The 20,379-nt window shown below is 47.5% G+C and overlaps 1 protein-coding gene across 5 annotated transcripts in view; it reads right to left on the bottom strand.

The window, feature by feature from the left end:
* The window catches only part of WDR25 (WD repeat domain 25), a 153,312-nt gene that overhangs the window by 96,244 nt on the left and 36,689 nt on the right, over positions 1-20,379 (bottom strand). The gene's annotated exons all lie outside the window — the stretch shown is intronic.

The raw sequence follows: 20,379 nt of genomic DNA, 5'->3' as shown, positions 1-20,379 counted from the left end.
CTATATTATTTTTTAAAATTTGCTCTGAGCACAGAACTTTGAGTAAATATATACTATTCTACTGATACATTATACTCATTACAAAACATGTACACACAACAAATTTTGGAAGGATGAATGGAAAGCAGCTATAAGGGGAATAGCTCCTCCTTTCTCCTGGGTTACCCTTTCTTCCCCGGAGCCTTTTTACTTAGCACCTAGGGTGATGTGGGCCCTGCCCATGGCATCTCAGGCATGTAATGAACCCCAGCAGGAGGAGCAAGTGCACCCATCATTCCCAAGTTTCAGCTCCGGCACCAGACAATCTGGCCTCAACCTCTATGTCCAGGTCACATCTGTGTGATGTGTGGTCACAGGACTACTTTGAGCCTCAGTTTCCTCCTCTGCCCATGTTACCACTCTTCCAGAGTCAGGTGGAAAAGACACGATGCCTGGGGAGGGCTGTGCTGTCATTAGCACCTAGATGCACACCGCACAGTTCTCAGGAACCTACATAACAGCCACAAAGAGAGCACAACAGACCCCTCAGGAACAGAAGGAAGGATAGGGGAGCCCTAGGGACTAATGTAGCCTGCTCAGGCGCAATGTTAAATGAAAAACAGCAAACTGCAAAAGAGGACTGATAGTATTCTACTTTTTATGAAGAAAAAGAGGGGAATAAGAAACTACCCATTGGAGCAAAAAGAAACATAGAAGAAAAAACACAAACTAATGAGACTGGTTGCCTACAGGGCAGGATGGCAGCTGGGTAGAGGCGACAAAGGGACTGGAGTGGGTGGGAGGGGAAGCACCTCTCTGAATAGAACTTTTTGTACAGACCTGCCTTTCGGAAATGTTCGCGGTTCACACAAAAGGGAAGGAAGAGAAAATTCCTGATTGGGGAAATCTCTCAAATAGAATACAAAGAGAAACAAAGGAACCAAATTGTATTTCAAATGAATAATACAACCACACGGAAAGGGGGCACCGGAGAACAAACCCAAGAAACATCTGAAATGTGGACTATATGCTCTCAGTCTTGCCAAAAGGAGCTCTAATACTGAATTCTAATCAGTAGAACTCTTTTTGCAGAGGCCAGCAATTTTGAAACTACTTTTTGACATTCTAGAATTGAGCAAATATGTAAACATATTGTGAAAACGGAAGCCAGGTTTCACTGTTGCAGAGGGGAGTGAAAAATAAGAAAATGGAAAAGGACAGAATGAATGCCACAGCCCTGGATCAGAATTAGAGGTATCAGTGTAAACTCATGGGTTCTCATGGAAAGAACTGGATAGAGGCATGTGTGCATGTATAAGCAGACATCTATTGCTAAGATCTGTCTTCTGAGCAATGACCCCGGTAACAATGAAGCAATGAGCACATCTAACGTCCAAATTTTGGTTTCTTTCTCTTTCTCTGTCTCTTTTTTTTGGGGGGGTGGGGGGTAGAGACAGGTTTTCACTGTGCTGCCCAGGCTGGTCTCAAACTCCCAGCCTCATATGATCCTCCCACCTCAGTCTCCCACAACACTGGAATTATAGGCATGAGCCACTACGCCTGGCCAAAATCTTAGTTTCTAAATGCTTTTCTCCAGTGAAAGGAACCAGAGCTCCTTGGAGACAGCTGATTCTAGGACAGAGGCAGGAAAAGCATAAGTGAGCCCTGAACACCTTGTTGTACCAAAAAGTAAAGTCAGGTTCAAAGAATGTGGAGACAGGAGCTAGCCTGAAGGGACTTCTCTTATCAAACTATAAAAATGTATTACAAATTACTGTTTTTTTTTTAAGTTACTGTTAAACTAAGAAACTAGGAGTCCATGAGTCCACATGGATACAAAATAAACAGACTCAATGGGGGAGGGGGTAATGAAAACTCTTCTTTCTAGTGAGGAAGAAAAGTCAGAATGAGAAATCCCCACCTGACAAGCGTGATCATAGGGCACTGACCCAGCTAAGAATCATCGATGGATGCTAAAACTAGTTGATGAGAGGTTGAGGAATAACAGGATGTTTATGTTGTCTCAAAGTGTCTCTCCGTAGGATACTTTCTAATTACAAAAGGCAAAATATTAACTACACTGAAGAAACCTGGCATCTTAACGAAGTGATCAAAGTTAACACTGCCAGCAACAGGACTAACCAACATGTGCCTCCTGGTAGGATGCACCAAGAGAGCCAGCGTCACCTGGAGCACCCCTGCCAAAGGGCATCATCTGAACCTAATCGCCAAGAAACACTAGACAGACCTACACTGAACGTCAACAAAATAACCAGCTTGCACTCTAAATGTGAACGAGCGTTGTGAAACTGAGGAACTGTTTGAAACTAGAGGAGACTCAAGAGATATAATGAGGAAGGTAACATATGACCATGAATTATCTTTTGCTATCAAGGATATTTTGGGAACAGCTAACAAAATATCAATAAGGTGTGTACAGTAGAATAGATAATACAGTCATGTGCTGCATAACAACATTTCAGTCCATGAGGAACCACATGCACTAAGGTGATCCCATAAGATTACACTGTATTTCTACTGTACTTCTTCTAAGTTCAGATATGTTTAGATACACAAATGCCCCATTGTGTTACAATTGCCTACAGTATTCAGCACAGTCACATGCTGTATAGGCGTATAGCCTAGGAGCAATCGGTTCTACCACATAGCCTGAGTGTGTAGTAGGCTGTAGCATCAGGTTTTTGCAGGTACACTACATGGTGTTCCCACGACAACTATGCCTAACGCATTCTCAGAACATATCTCTATTGTTAAGCAACACAGGACCAGTGCTTCAGTGTTATTTTCCTGATGATGATTACACTGTGACTACATAAGGTGTGTACAGTAGAATAGATAATACAGTCATGTGCTGCATAACAACATTTCAGTCCATGAGGAACCACATGCACTAAGGTGATCCCATAAGATTACACTGTATTTCTACTGTACTTCTTCTAAGTTCAGATATGTTTAGATACACAAATGCCCCATTGTGTTACAATTGCCTACAAGAATTTCTTGTTTTAGGAAACACACACTGAAGTATTTGGGAGTAAAGGACTATCAGTCTTACTCTTATACGGCACCAAAAATATGTGTATCTGCATGCTTATATATGTGGGATGGGGTAAAAAATGATGTTAACATTTGGAGAAACTGGGTAAAAGGGTATCTGGGGATTCTTTGTGCTATTCCTGCAAGTATTCTGTAAGTCTGAAATTATATCAACATTTTTTAAAAAGAGGAAGAAAGGTGAGAAGACAGATTTTTTTGTACACTAGTAAACTTGATGGAGTTATTTGCAAGGTCTCTTTCAGCAGGCTACACTTGTGGAAGATTCAGGCATTGTGACAGTAAGCTTTCTAAAAATAACGAATGAAAGGCATTGACGCTCTTACAAGTGGGATAATACCCATTGACGTATTATACTTTTATAGTGAGTATTTCTACAAGGTATTTTTCTTTCCTTTCTTTTCATTTTGTTTTCTTTCTTTTCAAATTGCTAGCTTTGGCAGACTTCCTAAGATAAGAATGAAACACCTGAATTCTCCTTAGTGCTCCCATTTCAACGACTGTCGACTGTCATAATTCACAACTTGCTGATGCTGAAATTGGAATGTACACATGTAACCCATCAACTGCATAGAAAAAACTCAAGGAAGAAAAGCACTCATCTTTGAGGAAGCATGGCAAAAGAAATAATGAACAAGGCTGGGTGTGGTGGCTCATGCCTGTAATCCCAGCACTTTGGGAGGCTGAGGCAGGTGGATCACCTGAGGTCAGGAGATCAAGACCAGTCTGACCAATATGGTGAAACCCGTCTCTACTAAAAATACAAAAATTAGCCGGGCTTGGTGGCAGGTGCCTATAATCCCTGCTACTCGAGAGGCTAAGGCAGGAGAAGTGCTTGAACCTGGGAGGCGGAGGTTGCACTGAGCCGAGATCGTGTCACTGCACTCCAGCCTGAGCAACAGAGACAGTCTCCATCTCAAAAATAAAAATAAAAATACAAAAAATTAGCCAGGCGTGGTGGCAGGCACCTGTAATCCCAGCTTCTCAGGAGGCTGAAGCAGGAGAATCACTTGAACCCAGGAGGCAGAGGTTGCAGTGAGCTGAAATTGCCCCACTGCACTCCAGCCTGGGTGACAGAGTGAGACTCGGTCTCAAAAAAAAAAAAGAAATTACCAACAGAAATGCATGCCTATTTCTCTGGGCCAAATAGGCTTGCCAACTGTCATATTCTCTGCACATCATCCTCAATATTAATTCAGCTCATATGGATTATTTTCCAATATATAAAGAAGAAGACTTTTATAAATAATCCTTTAACTGCTGTTATCAAATGTATATTACTTTAATTTGAATTAAGCAAAACCAAACCAAAAACCAATTTATTTCAGTTAACTAGGGAATTAAAGTACCTTACCAGGCAGTTATATGATTCTAGAGAAATCCTTTAGAAAATATAATTAAGTCTAAATGTTCTAAAACCACTAGTCTTATCAAAAGTTATTTTATTAACTGAAGCTCCAAGGATACAGATACTCAAATCAATTCATGTCAATATTTTAATGTCATGCATTAATTAGCCATACTAATAAAATAAGAATGCACTTAATAATAAATGTCAGAGGCCAAAGAGAGTGACAGGTGAGCTGGCTGAGCAGAAAGGGCATTGATTTAAATCTGTAAGTGTGGTTAATGTGCCCTTCCATCGACTCACTCAGGAAATACCTGCTGAAGGCCAGCCACATAGAAGCCAATGATGAGGCCAGAAGGAAGCCCTGCACCAGAGATTTGTTTCTGTAGGCTGAGGCCAGAGGACACCTCTTGGCACTACAGGAGTTGGTGGACAAAAATGACCCTCAAGGAGGGGAATGGGCACCTCTTAGGCTCCTCCACAACAGCCAGAAATGTCCAGGATGCCAGGTTGGGGAGCAAGGAGCAAACCTCATCTGTGCAGGCCCACTCAGCATGTCAGCATGGGCCTCCTGGGTCTCCACTGTCCCTTCCCCTGAGCCTAGCGAGATGCAGCCTCCCTCGCTGAGTCACCTATAATAGCCACTGGTTCCCTCTGTGCTTTAGTGTCCTCATCTACAAACAGGGACCAGAGTCCTGCCTGGAGTAAGATACGATATTATCAGTATATGAAAGCCATTTTGCACACCAAGGAGACTAGCCGTTATTTTAATTAAATCAACACCCAATGAGTGAGCACCTACTTTGTGCCAGACACCATCTGACATGCTGATGATAAAACACACACCTGCTCTCATCCAGCTTTCATCACTCAGCCATAAGGAATTATTATGAATAAATAGACTAAGAATTTTGGCTTCACAGTATATGCCTCCAGTAGTGACACACCCTTGCCTGGGGCAAATGTCACAATTCCTCCATTCCCCAGAGGGCTAAGGAGATCAGGGAGCAGGAGATCTGGAGGTGGCTCTGACTGGCTGGGCAGAGGTGAAGCTCATCTCCAACCTGTACCCAACACACCAGCCAGAGCCAGGAAGCCAAACTTAGGGTGTGCCTTCCTGAGAACACACACACACACACACACACACACACACATACACACACACACGCCAAACTTAGGATGTGCCCTCCTGAGAACGAACACACACACACACACACACACACACTGGCCCCCTTGGTCTATAAGATTTGCCTAGAGTCTCTGGGTCCAAGTCCATCTCATCTTTCTGGAACCTTTTGGATTCAAATATAACGAACATTCACTGAGCACCTGCCATGTGTCTGGCAGCATACTAGGGGTATCATGGATGTGTCTTCCCCAAAATTCATATGCTGAAGCCCTAACCCCCTAGGATGGCTGCATTTGGAGGTGGGACAAGTAAGGCTGAGGTCATATAAGTTGGGCCCTGATTCAATAGGATTAGTATCCTTATAGGAAGAAACATAAGAGCCCCTCTCTCCCTACCCCAATCTCTCCCCATTGCCCCACCTGAGCACCCACCCCAACTTCTCCTCCCTGCCCCACCCCAGCAGCATACACACACCAAGAAAAGGCCATATGTGCATGCAGTGGAGAAGGGGAAAGCCCACACCTGACACCAGTGCTGCTGGCTGATCCTTAACCTTGGACTTCCAGTCTACAAAGCTGGGAGAATATAAATTTTCTGTTGTGTGGGCCACCCAGTCTAGGGTATTATGTCATGGCAGTCCAAGCGGACTAAGACAAGCAGTGTCACCTATATTATGGGGTTGAATCCTTGATTTTCTGAGGCTCTCAGAAGCTGTATGTATAGGACTGCCTAGGCCTCCCCACAGCCACTGTGATCTTGTTTACTAAAGGCCTCGGGGCAGATGAACAGTGGGCTCTGATACAAGATGGACAGACATATCCTGAACCACTTCAGCCCCTTTCCCCGAGGACGCAGCTCCTTCTCCTCTTCCTTTTACTCCAGTCCCTGCACGCCTGCTTGTAGGTAGTCTCCTGTTTGCCCCACAGGGATGGGAGCACACACAGCTCGCCTCCCCATGGCAGGCTGGCCTCTGCTGCGCCACCCCCTGTCTCCTAGGGAAAGGAGGAGCTGGTGACAAGCTGGGGTCAGAGTTCTAGAAGGTAGATGGAGCACCGTCAGTGGAGCACAGGGACACTCAGCACTTTGGGCACGGAGTGGGGACAGGTCCTGTTCTGCAGCCTACATCAAAACCTGGGGACAAAACACAGTGCCAAATGGAACAAAACGTTCTAAAACGTTACAAATGAGTATCCGCGGCACAGTGGAAACTTCCCAGTGACAGCAGTATGCACTGATTCAATAAGTGCAGGATCTGAAATGACTTATGTGAAGTGAAGCTGACACGCTCGGGAAATCGTATTAGATGACTCAGAGTGGCTTGGGGGATGACGCCTCTGATGCCAAAGACGCAAGAGGAGCTTGAGTGATATTGCTTCATGAGAAGAAAGAAGAAAAACAACCAATATCACGAAATTAATTCACATGAGATTTTAAATATGAATGTGCAACTAAATTGAAGTTATATTCAAAGAACAAAAGCAAAGGTACAGCACTTTTGAAAGAGGGTATCAAATTTTTAAAAATCCATCCACTTGATGAAGGAAGTGAAATGGCTCCTCACAGAGGCAGCAGAGTGCCTCCGAGGGAGAAGACCAGGGAAGAGGGGCTCCAAGGCCCTAGTACTCTCCTGGACAGCACGGGGCAGGCCAACAGGTCAGCATCAACAGTGACCACCACAGGTGCCACCTCCACTAAGAACGCAGAGAGACAGGCGCCATGTGCAGCCCCCAGCACTCAGGCACTGTCCCCCATCCACAGAGGAGGACGCTGAGGCCCAGAAAGGCTAAAATGGCTGCCCACACCAGGCTGGTGAGTGGCAGAGCCAGGACCCGTAGCCAGGCCATGCTCTGACCAGGCTTACTACACACACCAGGAAGAGGCAAGAACAATGCCGCAGCTCAGTCACCCCCACAGGGCCACCTGCCTCCCAGGCCACGGTCACCACCTGGAGGCAGAGGGGACCTAAGACAGGCCGAGGCACAGCCTCAGCATCTCACCTCCGCTCTGCACGCAGAATTCTAGACACATCAGTGGCTACGCCTTGGTGGGAGCACACGACAAACGTTTCCTCAGATGGGAAAAGTGACCTTGTGTGAGTGCTCCAAGGGGAATTGTGATGAGGCCCCCGCTGCAGGAAACCTGGCTTCCCTCAGAAAGGAAAGGAAAGGGAACGTGTGGGGTCTCAGGAGGAAAAGGCTCCAGCCCCATAGAAGAAGCCTCAGCCTGAGGGCACAGCAGTCACTGCAAGGCCTTCACTGGCTGTCCTGGGCAGAGGAACCCACTCCAGTGCCACATCACTGGGAGAAACAGCAGGGATGCAGAGGAGGCACAACACCAAGAGTCAGGATGCCAGGGCTCCAGCCCCTCCCCAGCTCTGGCCTCATGTCCCTGCCTGGGCAATGGGTAGGGCGGTAGCAAAGATGCCCATCAACCCAGTACTCCTGCCAGAAGCTATTTCTCGCACAGCCCATACACCCCTGAATTTTCACCTTACAACAGGCTCTTTTTCCTTCAGTGGGGAAAGATGTCAAGTGATTCAACCAGTTTAATAAATTAGCAGGTGATGACGGGCCCCCACAGCACATCCTTCACCCACACGTCACCCCCGGCTCCTGCCTGGACACCTGCCATTAGCACCTCCTGGACAGCACGGGGTGGCCTCCAAGGCCAGCAACTGTTGGGCACTGGGACTCTTGCCTCACAAAGATGGTGCCTTCCTTCAAGGCACCATGTGCCACTTTGCAAATGTTTACAAAGTGCCTTCTGCGCCCTGCTGATTGTGATCAAGCTGGAGATGCAATGCAGTGAGCAAGACACACAGGCCCTTGCCCCACAGCGAATGGGACATAGTCTGCGTGGGACAGATAAGTGCTGCAAGAGAGGAGACTGAGAGGCAATGAGAACACATTGGTGGGTGCATCTCATGCAGCCAGGGGGTGTGGAGGGCTTCCTGGGAAAAGGGCTGTCTCACAAAGTCAGGAAGGATGAAGCTGAAGAAGACAGCAGGAGGAAGGAATGTCCCAGGCAGAGGACAGGCACAGGTGAAGGCCAGCCAGGCAGGGTGGAAGACAGCATGACTCCACATAGCAAGAGCAGCAGAGAAGAGGAGGAGGGCCCCAAGGTGGCAGGGACAGGTTCCAAGAGGCCTTGGAAGACACACTGATGGACCGGGCTTTTATTTGGAGACCAAGGGGAGTTGCTAAAGGGTTTTAAGCAAGCCCCTGAGTGATCAGCTCATGTTTGAAACCCTCTGTCTGCAATTTCAGTAGCTACCACTAGAGAAACCACCACATAAGTAACAGACACAGGGCCCCAGCTTGGCAGGCTTTCCTAGGGCTGGGATAGCTGATGGCAGGACAGCACCCACACCAGGCGGCATTGCTGGGGCAGGGACATATCTTTTGTTTCTGTGTGCCTGGTTGCCTTGCACAATGCCTGGCACCCAGCAGGCTCTCAGTAAAGGGGTGGGGGTGGGGGGTCTTCCACTTCCATGGGAAAGGTGGACAGCGGGACTCTGGGACCAGGGCACTTGCTCCAGAGGCTCCAAGAGATCCCACTCTAGGATAGCTGTGGGGACCAGGGAAGGGGAAGAGTAAAGAGCTCAGGAGAACTCAGCTCTAATCCGCCTTCCAGTCCTGGGCAAAGTACACGGAGAACACTTGACAAATGCAGGCTGGGCACAAGCAAGCGTCTGAGGACTTTATTGACTTTTGACAGCGCCACATGCCTGCGTGAAATACAGTGCCACAGCGCCATTGTCGAAGATTCATGCTTTCTTCAGAGAACTTGGAGCACAAATTTATAACTTGTTGTCAAATAGATGCCCACTGCTCTTGGGTAGGGCAATCCCATTTGGGAAAAATAGCCAATAACTCTTCCGAGTTGGAAGCTCATTCTCAGGTTGATTTCCCAAAGCATGAAAAAAGAAAAACAAAGAAAAGTGTAATTGCAGAAAACAATAAGCCTATAGATATAACCCAATACAGAGCCCATTATCTTCTCTACACTGACTTTTCAATAATTTTGTGATGGATTCTCCCAGAAAGCTTAACTTGTACTTTTAACCACAAGAGTTAGTGGGCCAGAAAAAATTAATTCCAAGCTTTGGCTTATAGAGAGAGAAATAAAGGACATGTCTATTAATTTTTTAAACTACCCCGTGTGAAGCTGTGGAATGCATATTCACGACGACAGCGTGCGGGAGAATAACCCTGCACTCATTTGGGCTTCTGCAAATCCCATTTGGGGTAGAAATGTCAAGATGGCACCCTCACAAGGCCGAGGGTCTAACCCTGGCCCCACCTGAATACCCCGTGCCTCATATTGAGGGGCAGCTTGCCCCAGGTGATTTCTCTGGCTGCATATCTGTGCCTGAAACCAAGCTGAAATTGCGTTAATTCTCTTCTTACGTCATCACATGCCAGAGCTTTGGTAAACAGCCCACAAATTTCAGCCAGGGAACACTATTAGATTAATGAAGCCCCTCAAAATGAAACCTTTCATTTTCAAGAACTCCTTCAAAACGAAAGCTTGCCAGGACCTCATCAATAGCCTGCTGAGCCTGTGTCAGCACAGGGCCCAGCCCCCACCATCAGCATCTGAAGGCGCTGTGCGTTTAGGAGAGCTGGGCTGCCAGGGACCTCTACTGTAATGTGCACAAGTTGGGTTCTGGCCCTGGTATATTTTCCCATCAAACATATTTCACAATCCAGGAGAAGGAGTAGAAACAGCAGGGGCTTTGGAATACAGCAAATGTCAGTCCAAATCCTAGCCTCCCTAATTTTTAGCTGGGCAACCTATGGCAACCCAACGGCAACTTCCACATATGTGCCACATGCCTTCCCCTGTGCTGGGCACTGGAATGGGTCAGTGCAGGTGACAGCCTGCCCTGTCATAGCCTAGACCCATGGGGTGACAGGATGTGCACATTAAGGGAGGTAGGCTGGAGAAGGGCTGACACAACCAGCCCCAAAGCACCCAGGACCCACCTCAAGGAAGAGGGACTTGATCCTGAGCCCTGCAGGCCATGGGGCCAGCAAGGGGTACACCCAGGTACACAGTTTTTAGAAAAACCCTGGCTGCCTGGGGGCATGAAGGGGAGGCAGGGGAGAACATTTCTGAAGCTGCTGCACTTGTCTTGGCAAGACAGGATAGTAGCCTGGGCCAGGAAGTGCGAATGAAGAGAGAAACAGACCCAAGAGATGCTTCATGGGGAAGCCACGGTCTGTGTGACTGACAGGCCTAAGCCACCATGCAGGAAGCGGGACATGGTGCCGGGAGGGGCAGGGTGAGAAGAGCTTATGTCCTGGGAAAGGCATCACCTTGTTAAGCTGTAGTTTCCTTGTCAGGGCAGTGGAATAATACAACTATTACTCTGCTAGACTACAAGGTGCCCGGCAGAGGCTGGCCCATAGTAGGTGATCACCAGGCGGTCACGGCTGTCACTGTTGCTGAAAGGAACCCTGAGATCAGCCTAACCACTGAATCTCACCAACAAGACACCAGAGCAGGAAGGGCTGGTCCCAGAACCTGGGCTCCAGATCCCAAGGCCCAAGATGTTCCCACCCAAATACTGGACAGGCAGCAGGGTCCTCGGCCCCAGACCCCACAGGCAGTTGGACCTTTTGGCTGAACATAGACCTGTCACACCTGGTGCGGGGCCTTTTCCCAGATCCCAACCTCATGTCATTTTGTTCCTCTTGGTACAGGAAAGCCCCGGGATTGGCGGCGGGTCCCCAGTAGCAAAGGACTGTCCTGCTAACTCTTTTTTTTTTTTTTTTTTTTTTTTTTTTTGGAGGCAGAGTTTCACTCTTGTTACCCAGGCTGGAGTGCAATGGCGCGATCTCAGCTCATCGCAACCTCCGCCTCCTGGGTTCAGGCAATTCTCCTGCCTCAGCCTCCTGAGTAGCTGGGATTACAGGCACGTGCCATCATGCCCAGCTAATGTTTTGTATTTTTAGTAGAGACGGGGTTTCACCATGTTGACCAGGATGGTCTCGATCTCTTGACCTTGTGATCCACCCGCCTCAGCCTCCCAAAGTGCTGGGATTACAGGCTTGAGCCACCGCACCCGGCCCTGCTAACTCTTAACATGCAAACAAGGTCTGAGGTTTAATTAGGATAACTGGCACTGATGTTTGTTTACACAGGATGCAAACTGTGAGGTTGTGAACAGTCTGTCACAGAAACAGAGGCTAATGCCCTCCTTGTTAGACTTTCACTGGCACCTAGTGTGTGGTGTGAAAACACCACAGGCTCTCAGGGTTCCTTTCAGCAACAGTGACAGCCGTGACCACCTGGTAACCACCTACTATGGGCCAGCCTCTGCCGGGCACCTTGTAGTCTAGCAGAGTAAGAGTTTGATCATTCCACTGCCCTGACAAGGAAGCTACAGCTCAACAAGGTGATGTCTTTCCCAGGACATAAGCTCTTCTTGCCCTGCCCCTCCCGACACCATGGGCATTCAAGTGCCTGGGCTCAGGAACACTCACCCAGCCAGCCCAGGAGTCCTCACCCAAGGTGCCCAGGCCAACCCAGTGGCTCCATGAATGAGCAATAAATAGACCCCAAAGCCTTCTTCCCCTTAAAACAACAGGTAAGGAACATCTTGTTTATACCCAATCTAATTGGTACAGGGAGGCCCTGTGAGATGGCCTATGGCACATCTGGCTGTCCCCACTGTTCTGAGAGGCAACATGTGTCATCTGCCTCCCTGGAATCAGCACCAAGCCCATCCTAGGCAGCTGCTCCACCTGAGACTCCTGGAGTGGCCCGTGCCCCATCACAAGGAGTGGGCAGCAGTGCCAGTGATGTTTTGAGGACACACTGCACCCACGCAATCCAGAAAGTCGCCCCTCAAGATGCAGATGCTTCTTCCTGAGCACCTGCAAAAGACCTGGGCTGACTCTCAGTGCACAAACCAGGTCTCATTTCCGCAGCACAGGCTCTGGTTCTCAACACAGATAAGAAGCTGAACGCTCCTTAGGAGGGAAGCAGAGAAGATAATGTTCTCCAGCAAGCTGCAGATAGTGTTCAAAGTGTTCATATGGAACTGGATTAAATTAAAAGTATTCGAAAGTTCAGTATTCAAGGAAAGTCATCATAAAATTCTTGATCAGACGTGCCTATTTTCCAGATGTTTTCAAACAGAAGTCAGCAGTTTACCTTGATAATTATAATAACTGAACATTTTGAATTATTTGGCTCAATACGTTTCCTAAACCCTCCCCAGTGCCAGCCTCTGTGCCAGGGTCTGAAAGAACTCTCCTCTACAAACTCACAGTATGATCTGAATAAGGTGTGTCTGACTAATTGAGTGTGGTGTGGCCCAAGGAGGAAGCCCACAGCCAGCCCATGGGTCCAGGTATGCCCACACTGGGGCCTGCCAACCCGCGACAGCTTCCATCCTCAGTGGCATTCTCCACAGAAGCTTCGTGCACATGCTATTATAAGAGAGGAGATCAGGATGGGGAAATCAGTACCAGAAGTAATTAAATGACCAAGGAGACAGCAAGAGCTGGAAGAGAGACACATATTGGCACCATTTCTTATTACTATTATTGTAATAACACATACTAAGAACAGGGCTCCCAGACAAAGAGAAAGCAAGCTTCAGGGCATTTTTAAATTGGGCAAATTATAGAGAGGTGAGAGATTAAATGAAAATCCATCACATTACAAATACAGCCTGCAGTTACTGAAATCATATTTTTTTCATAAATGAGTCATATCAACAGTAACTCCAAGACCTTCATAATACTTTGCAATAAACTCTGTGGGATGCCCACCACTTCTCTCTTGAAAATTTAACATCATAAGCCAAAAAATAGCACTTTGACATTTCTGTCTTCTTTAGGGCACCCAGCTGAGGAAGGGAATAAACCACCACCCCCAGGAGGAAGCACAGGGCCTGGCCTCACCAGTGGGCAGGCAAATTAAAATGAGATCCTATTTCACACCCACCAAAGGGCAAAAAATCAAAATCCCTAACAGCAAATGAGGGAGAAGATATAAAGAAATGGGAACGCTCAGTACACTGGTGGGCGTCCACGGAACAAACGCAGGAGGGGAATACAGCAACATACAGTCACGTCACAGTGGGCCATCACAAAGGCCCGTTAGGTCACTGTGAGGGTCTGTACCCCAGAAACTCTCACAGGGGCACACAAGGAGGTACAGCTATAAATGCTAGTATGAAAAGAGGTCTACCAACTCTGTGAGGCCCGTCCCATTGAAGGTGGAGTCTTATCTCCCTTGCACTGAATGGGAGGCAGCCTCTGTGACTTGCTTCCAAAGAACAGAAAGAAGCCAATAGATGCTGCCTGGCCTCTCAGGCTGGGTCACAGAGCAATCTGGTTTCAGTATAGGGCCCTTTCAGGACACTGGCCCCTAGAACCCAGCTGACATGGGATGAGGAAGCCCAAGCCACACGGAGAGGCCATGTGCAATACTCCAGCAGACAGAACAGCCAGGGTCTCAGCCAATAGCCAGAATCACTCATCAGATGCTGAGTGAACAGGCCTACAGATGCTTCCACTTCTAGCCTTTGAGCTGCCCTACATGACACCAAATGGAACAGAGACGAGCTGCCCACACCAAGCCCTGCCCAAACGGCAGACTTATAAGCAAAATAAACATTATTGTTTTAAGCTACTAAGTTTAGAGGTTGCTTATTAAAATAACAATAAATAACTGGAATACATGTTCACTGCAATATTGTTTGCAAGAGACAAAAAGTAAAAACAACCTTCCAGGAGTAGGAGAAGGAATCAATAAACTTTAGCTTATTCACACAGTGGAATGCTATACACCAATTAAAATGGAATGAACTAGATGGATGGATGGACAGACAGATAACAGAAAACATAATGTTGACTGTTTTGTAAATTGCAAAAGGACATAGAGTGTAATAACATGTACGTAAACCTTTAAAATACAAAAGTATTACATCCTATTTATGTCATTCCTAACACACACAGGAAATGTTTAAAAGCAGGGCCAACCAACGTCAGGAGATTGGCCACTACTGGAAAGGGAATGAGGTAGGGTTTTAGCTCTATCTGCCGTATTTCACTCTTTACAAAACAAAAAGAGGGGCCCAATATAAATATAGAAAAATGCTAATGACTAAAACCTGATGTAGGTCTGTGGAAGTTTTTTTTTTTTTCTTTTGCACTTTTCTGTAGGATTAACATAGGTTTCAAATCACTCATTTCTACTCAACCAAGGTTCAGCTTGGTTGATATGAGGATAACAGTGTGATAGGGCTGGGGTGAGTCAGCCCGCTTCCTCCCCTCTTCTGTGAGCTTCCTGAGGGCCACAACTGTGGCTCACAACCCCCTGCTACACATGGTAGGTGCTCAATAAACCTCCCTTTGCAAGACTGACTGAGGGACCAATAAGCCCAGGAAGGTTCTGTCCCCTTCTCTGATTTATAGGAACCAAGCAGAGCACAAAGGATATTTTCTAACCCAAGGAACTCTGCGAACTTGAAACACAAGGATGAAAGACTATCCCATTAATAAGAAAGAGGAGCTCTTTCCTAGTCCCAATGCATACTTTTCTTCTTCTCTGTCTGGACACTGTTAAAATTCCAGCTTTGGCCAAATGGAATGTCACAAACACAGGCAGTTGCAGATGAGGGGCACGCAGGAAAAGTAAGCATATTTCTCCTCATAATGACCAAATGCAGGAGACACACCATGTCAAGACCGAAAGCAGACAGAAATAAAAAGACTCATCCATCTAGTCTTTCTGTAAGAAAGGAAGACTGAGAGTGGAAGGCATGGCGAAGACAGGCCAACAACATCCAGGAGAGTGGGACAGAAAGACGCGACAGTCAGGGTCACTCGCAGCATGGCTTCACCTGGGTCCAGCCCTGGACTCTCCCTGAAGTCTCTTGTTCCCTGAGACAAATGAGCCCCCCACCTGTTGAAGCCAGTCAAGTTAGGTTTCCGTTATCTGCAGCCTCGTCCACTCCTAGCTGCTACAGTGATGAACACTGCATGAAGGACACCTGGGCATCTTTACTTTCCTTTTTCTACCTTTTCCTGTTCTCCAAATATTATTACTATGATAAGATTTGAATTTTTTTAATAAAGTTATTCGATAGCAATTCCAGCCCTAGCAATAGAGCCTAAGAAAATCGCTGCACAGAAGCTAAATATTATGTACCTAAAGATGATCACTGCAGTACTGCCTACAAAACAACAATAAGACACCTGCTGGAACAAAAAGCTCAATGTTCAGCAACAGGGATACAATTCAGCAAATTGTGGCACAACCACATGACAGAAGATGACTATTCTGAAGGCTATAAAAACAGGGATAGATACTGAGCTTTAAAAACAAGATCCAAAATGAGACATGAAAAATCCCTACAGAATGAGATATATATATATATATACACACATATATATATACATATATATGTTCACAAGTGAAAGGTAAAACACAAAACAGAAGTACTTGCTGTGGGCCTGGATGCCCAAGCCAGCAGAGGGAGGCGGGGAAAGGGGTTGCCAGGGCCTAAGGCCCAGCAGATGGGGGCTGTGGAGGCAGTGAAGGCCTCCTTGCTCAGGAGACAGCAGCTTCCAGGCTTTCAGATGCGGCTGGAGATCCAGGCAACTAGGCCTTGTGAGGGGCCCAGAGGGTGGGAGGCTGCTCATAGCCACAGTTACAGACTGACCACCAGGTGGGCCCTGTGGGCACCCAATCACTCTCAGGTCCACCCTCATGCAAGCCCAGGGCAAGGGGGCAACCGGATACAAAGAACCCGGGAGGAATTCCAGGGCACGTGCTCCTGTGTACCAAACTCTTCAAAAAAGACAATTTCCCATTAATTTCAAATGTGCGTGTTCTCTGAGGATTTAGCACAGGGAGAGTTTCTAACCATTTGCATCTCTGCCCTGTAACATAAAGCCTGGGCCAGGGGCACAAACTGCCTTTATACACAATGTCATCCTGTTTGTGAGAGATTACATAGAATAGATGCCAGGTTCCACCTCCCTACCTGTATCTTCCTCCAGCTATAAAAACAACTCTTGATGTCAGTGTCTGAAATTACTTGCTCAAAATTATAATTATTATATTAATGTGGCTGACTGTAAAACTATACCTCAGCTTTCTAAATGAAAACACCAGGCTGCCAAATCTTCTAGAAGAAATTGAACTGTTAATGTGTTAAAGACTATTACGTCTCCAAAGACATTACCATAGAATTTTCCCCCCATTTCAAAAAGAAAAGATGCTGGACTATATTGGAAGCCTCTGTGAATTGCCTAATTATAGTTAATAAGGTCATCATCTTCTCATGAAATAGCCTTTTCTGTTTTCCAACAGAGCTTCCAACAATTCTAAACACTGTTCATCTCAACACGCCCCGAGAAGGCTATCACATCACAGGGCGGGCAGCAGGAGAAGGAAGAAGGAGGTAGGCGGAAGGAGTGAGGCCCCAGGAAGCCACAGAGAGACCCCTGTGGAGAAAGGAAATAGAACTTTTTTTTTCCTGAGATGGAGGCTTGCTCTGTCGCCCAGGCTGGAGGGCAGTGGCCCAATCTTGGCTCACTGCAACCTCTGCCTCCCAGGTTCAAGCTATTCTCCTGCCTCAGCCTCCCAAGTAGCTGGGATTACAGGCACACCCAGCTAAGCTTTTTGTATTTGTAGTAGTTTTCCCCACGTTGGCCAGGCTGGTCTCAAACTCCTGACCTCAGGTAATCCACCCGCCTTGGCCTCCCAAAGTGCTAGGATTATAGGCATGAGCCACCGCACCCGGCCCGGAAATAAAACTTTCTTAGAGCCTGTCATTTCATGGACAGGACCCCAGGTAAGGCAATAAGAGTCACAGGAATTATAGGTGTAGGGACCACTCCACACCCCTGCCTGGCAACCTGGGTCCATTGCCAGGTCCCTCCTGGAGTGGGTATGGTCTGAGTGGGACCCCCTGACACCCCAAACTCCCAGGGATGTTCCATAAAAGCACCTTAGCATAGACCCTGACCCTTGTGGCTGAAGCTGGCAGGCCGCACTATTGTGCCGTTTTGCAAATTTTTCACTTTTAATAGTTGCATGAAAGTCAGAAAGGCCACTGCTAGGTGACATTGTGTGTATCACGTAAAAATCAAGGACAATGTGGACATAAGACGTGAGAAAAGCAAGAACAACCTTCATGAGAACCAAGAGCCTAAGTGATCAAGCCAGGGCAAGGGAAGCAGGGGCAGCACAACACGCCTGTCCACCACAGAAGCGATGGAAGGCTAGGAACAGCTCAGGGTCACGGCAGCCAGGAAGAAATCGGGCAGAAAATGTGATGCCGGCCCTGTGCCTGTCTTGCAGACCAAACACACAGTATCAAAGTAAAGGCAATTTGTGCAGCCGTGTTCCTGACTCACTCTCCAGAGCCTCACTGGCAAAGACAACCAGGGAAAGACTCGGTCTCTAGCACCCCCATCCGCAAGCAGAGGTAACACTCAGGCAGCTCTCTCCCTCCCTGGAGGAGGAACATGGTTTGCAGTAGCCTCAGAGCTGGAAGTGGGAGCCACCAGGGAAGGGTGGCTGGGGCAACCAGCCTGGCTGCTCAGGTCTTAACGGGGTGGTGGGGGTGGAAGGGGACACCAGGGTCATAGGAAAGAGCCTGGCCCCACACCTAGGAAAGAGCCTGGCTCCATCTCTAGCCCTGTGCCCTTGCCTAACCACCATGGGCCTAAGATACTCAGTCCCACAAATCCCTGAGTGACTGGGAGACTGAGAAGTCTGCAAAACATGTGGCACGTGCCCAGTGTCCTACTAAGCAGCTCTTCCAGGTACGCTGCCTCTCTCCCTGCCTCTCTCTTCATGTCGGCACCACGCCTGGCAGAGGAGACGCACATCGGTTACAGATGGTGAGGAGATAAGCAGAGGACTCTGGCCATGACACACATGAGCACAGCAACCCTAGGCCCACAGAGAAGGGAGGGGCAGGGCCCAGGCTCGGCTCACCAAGGTGTGGCCCCTGGTCTGCAGTAGCTGGATTGCCCCTGGAGGGACTCTTTCTCCCATAGTCAAAAAATTCTGTTGAGTCACTGGTTTTCAGGAATACTGTGATTTCCAAACTGTCCACCCAAATCTTACCCCGGGCCAAGATGGGCCTTCCAGACCAAGGTTTGTGAGGGTGACTCTCCCTGGGAAAATGTATTGAGACATTTTTCTCCTCAGTTCAAATCAAGTACCTCATGATTGTGAAGATACTGGGTCCCATAAGTGAGCCCCAAGTCCCTGCTAGAGAAAAGTACCCTACGGTCAGTAACGAGCACCAGGCCGCTCCCTGGGCATCTGGGGACAATGGTTCAGTGATCCCTTCCCAGTGAGCCCAAAGGCAGAACACTACCAGGGCACAGCCAGGGTACACATGGTGCTACAGCCACACAGGCCACACTGCTATTTATGCAATCTGGAGACAAGGGAGAAAGGCCACCTCAAGGAATGGGTACAAAAAGAAGGGGACCCTTGAGCCAAGTCCAAGGGGATAAGGAAGCCTTTGTCTGAAGAGAAGGAAGGAAAGGGCAAAGGCATGAAAGGGTGCGTAATGTTTGGGAAACAGCTGGAAAGAATTCAAGGTACACAGCAGGCAGCTTGTGATAGGAACAGAAATCGGGGCAGGGAGAATGGCCGGGTGACACAGGGGTTGGTTTGCATCCTGTACCATTTGGGCTGCATCCCATATTGTAGTATGGGGGCAAACAGCAAAGGTTTTACATCAATGAATGACAATCAGAGTTGAGAATAAGTAATAACAGAATTAATACCAGCATTAGTCACAATTTGGACATCTACTATTTACCAGGAACTATACCAGGCACTTCCCTTATACTGCCTCTTACTCTTGCAACAACCATGAAAATGAATACCCTACACAGGGGAGAAACCAAACAGCAGCAGGGAATGAGATTAATTTGAAAAAGATGAGCTAAGGAGAGAAGCCACAACTCAGTGGCTGACTGGACAGCAGAGGCTGAACGGCATATGCCTCTACGAGGGCTGGAACCATATCTGGCTTACCACTCTATCTGCTGCCCCTGGACCTGCTACCTACTAGATGTTCAGTAAAGTTTCAGGTGGCAGTCCACTGACAGAGATGCAGAAGAAAAGGAGGACAGCGGCAGAGCAGGGAGGACACCAGCTGTGCCAATTGTGCTTGGCAACCTGAGGCACTGTCATGAACGGTGTGGGCTTTGAGACAGTACTCTGCTAGCAAACTAACAAGTGAGCCTGCCACAGCTTCATACTAGCAGAAGACATGAGATCCCTAGGTAAAAAGTTTATTACTCACAGTGGTAGTAGTAGCCAGGTAACACTGCTGCACCAGTTCCCTAAGCCCCAGTTCCCACAGTGATGCCACGAAGTCAAAGGGTTACCTGTACACACAGTGGGATGCATTAAAGAGAGGAGACCTGATGTTAGGAGGCCCCAATCTTATATAAGCGGCTGCTAGTAAACCTGCCCAACCTCTGCTCCTACGGGAGACATTGTCTTTGTTATCCAAGAATATAAATAAATCTGCTCCAGATAGAGATGATATCTCCACTCTCCAAGGCTGCTTGCTATTCAAACATCCTTGAAAAGACAGGCCAGAGCAAATCAGCTGTTTGTGCCTTGCTCAGAAGACTGTGCAGAAATATGAGAAACCTATGGAGAATTGTGTCCCAGCAGGTACCATGCACATATGACCAGCATGCCTACGTACCTCCCCATACATGTACACCTTATACTGCCTATTGCCTATCTGAGGCATTTCCTCCCCTTCTCTGGTTAGTTTAGAAATAAAATTAATATTTCTTTTCCATCTTGCTGGACAGAATAGAAGTGAGCCTCA

The sequence above is a fragment of the Saimiri boliviensis genome, chromosome 2 (assembly GCF_048565385.1).
Source record: "Saimiri boliviensis isolate mSaiBol1 chromosome 2, mSaiBol1.pri, whole genome shotgun sequence".
NCBI lineage: Eukaryota > Metazoa > Chordata > Mammalia > Primates > Cebidae > Saimiri > Saimiri boliviensis.
The sequence above is the reverse complement of the archived record's forward strand: the minus strand, read 5'-3'. Positions and strand labels throughout refer to the sequence as shown.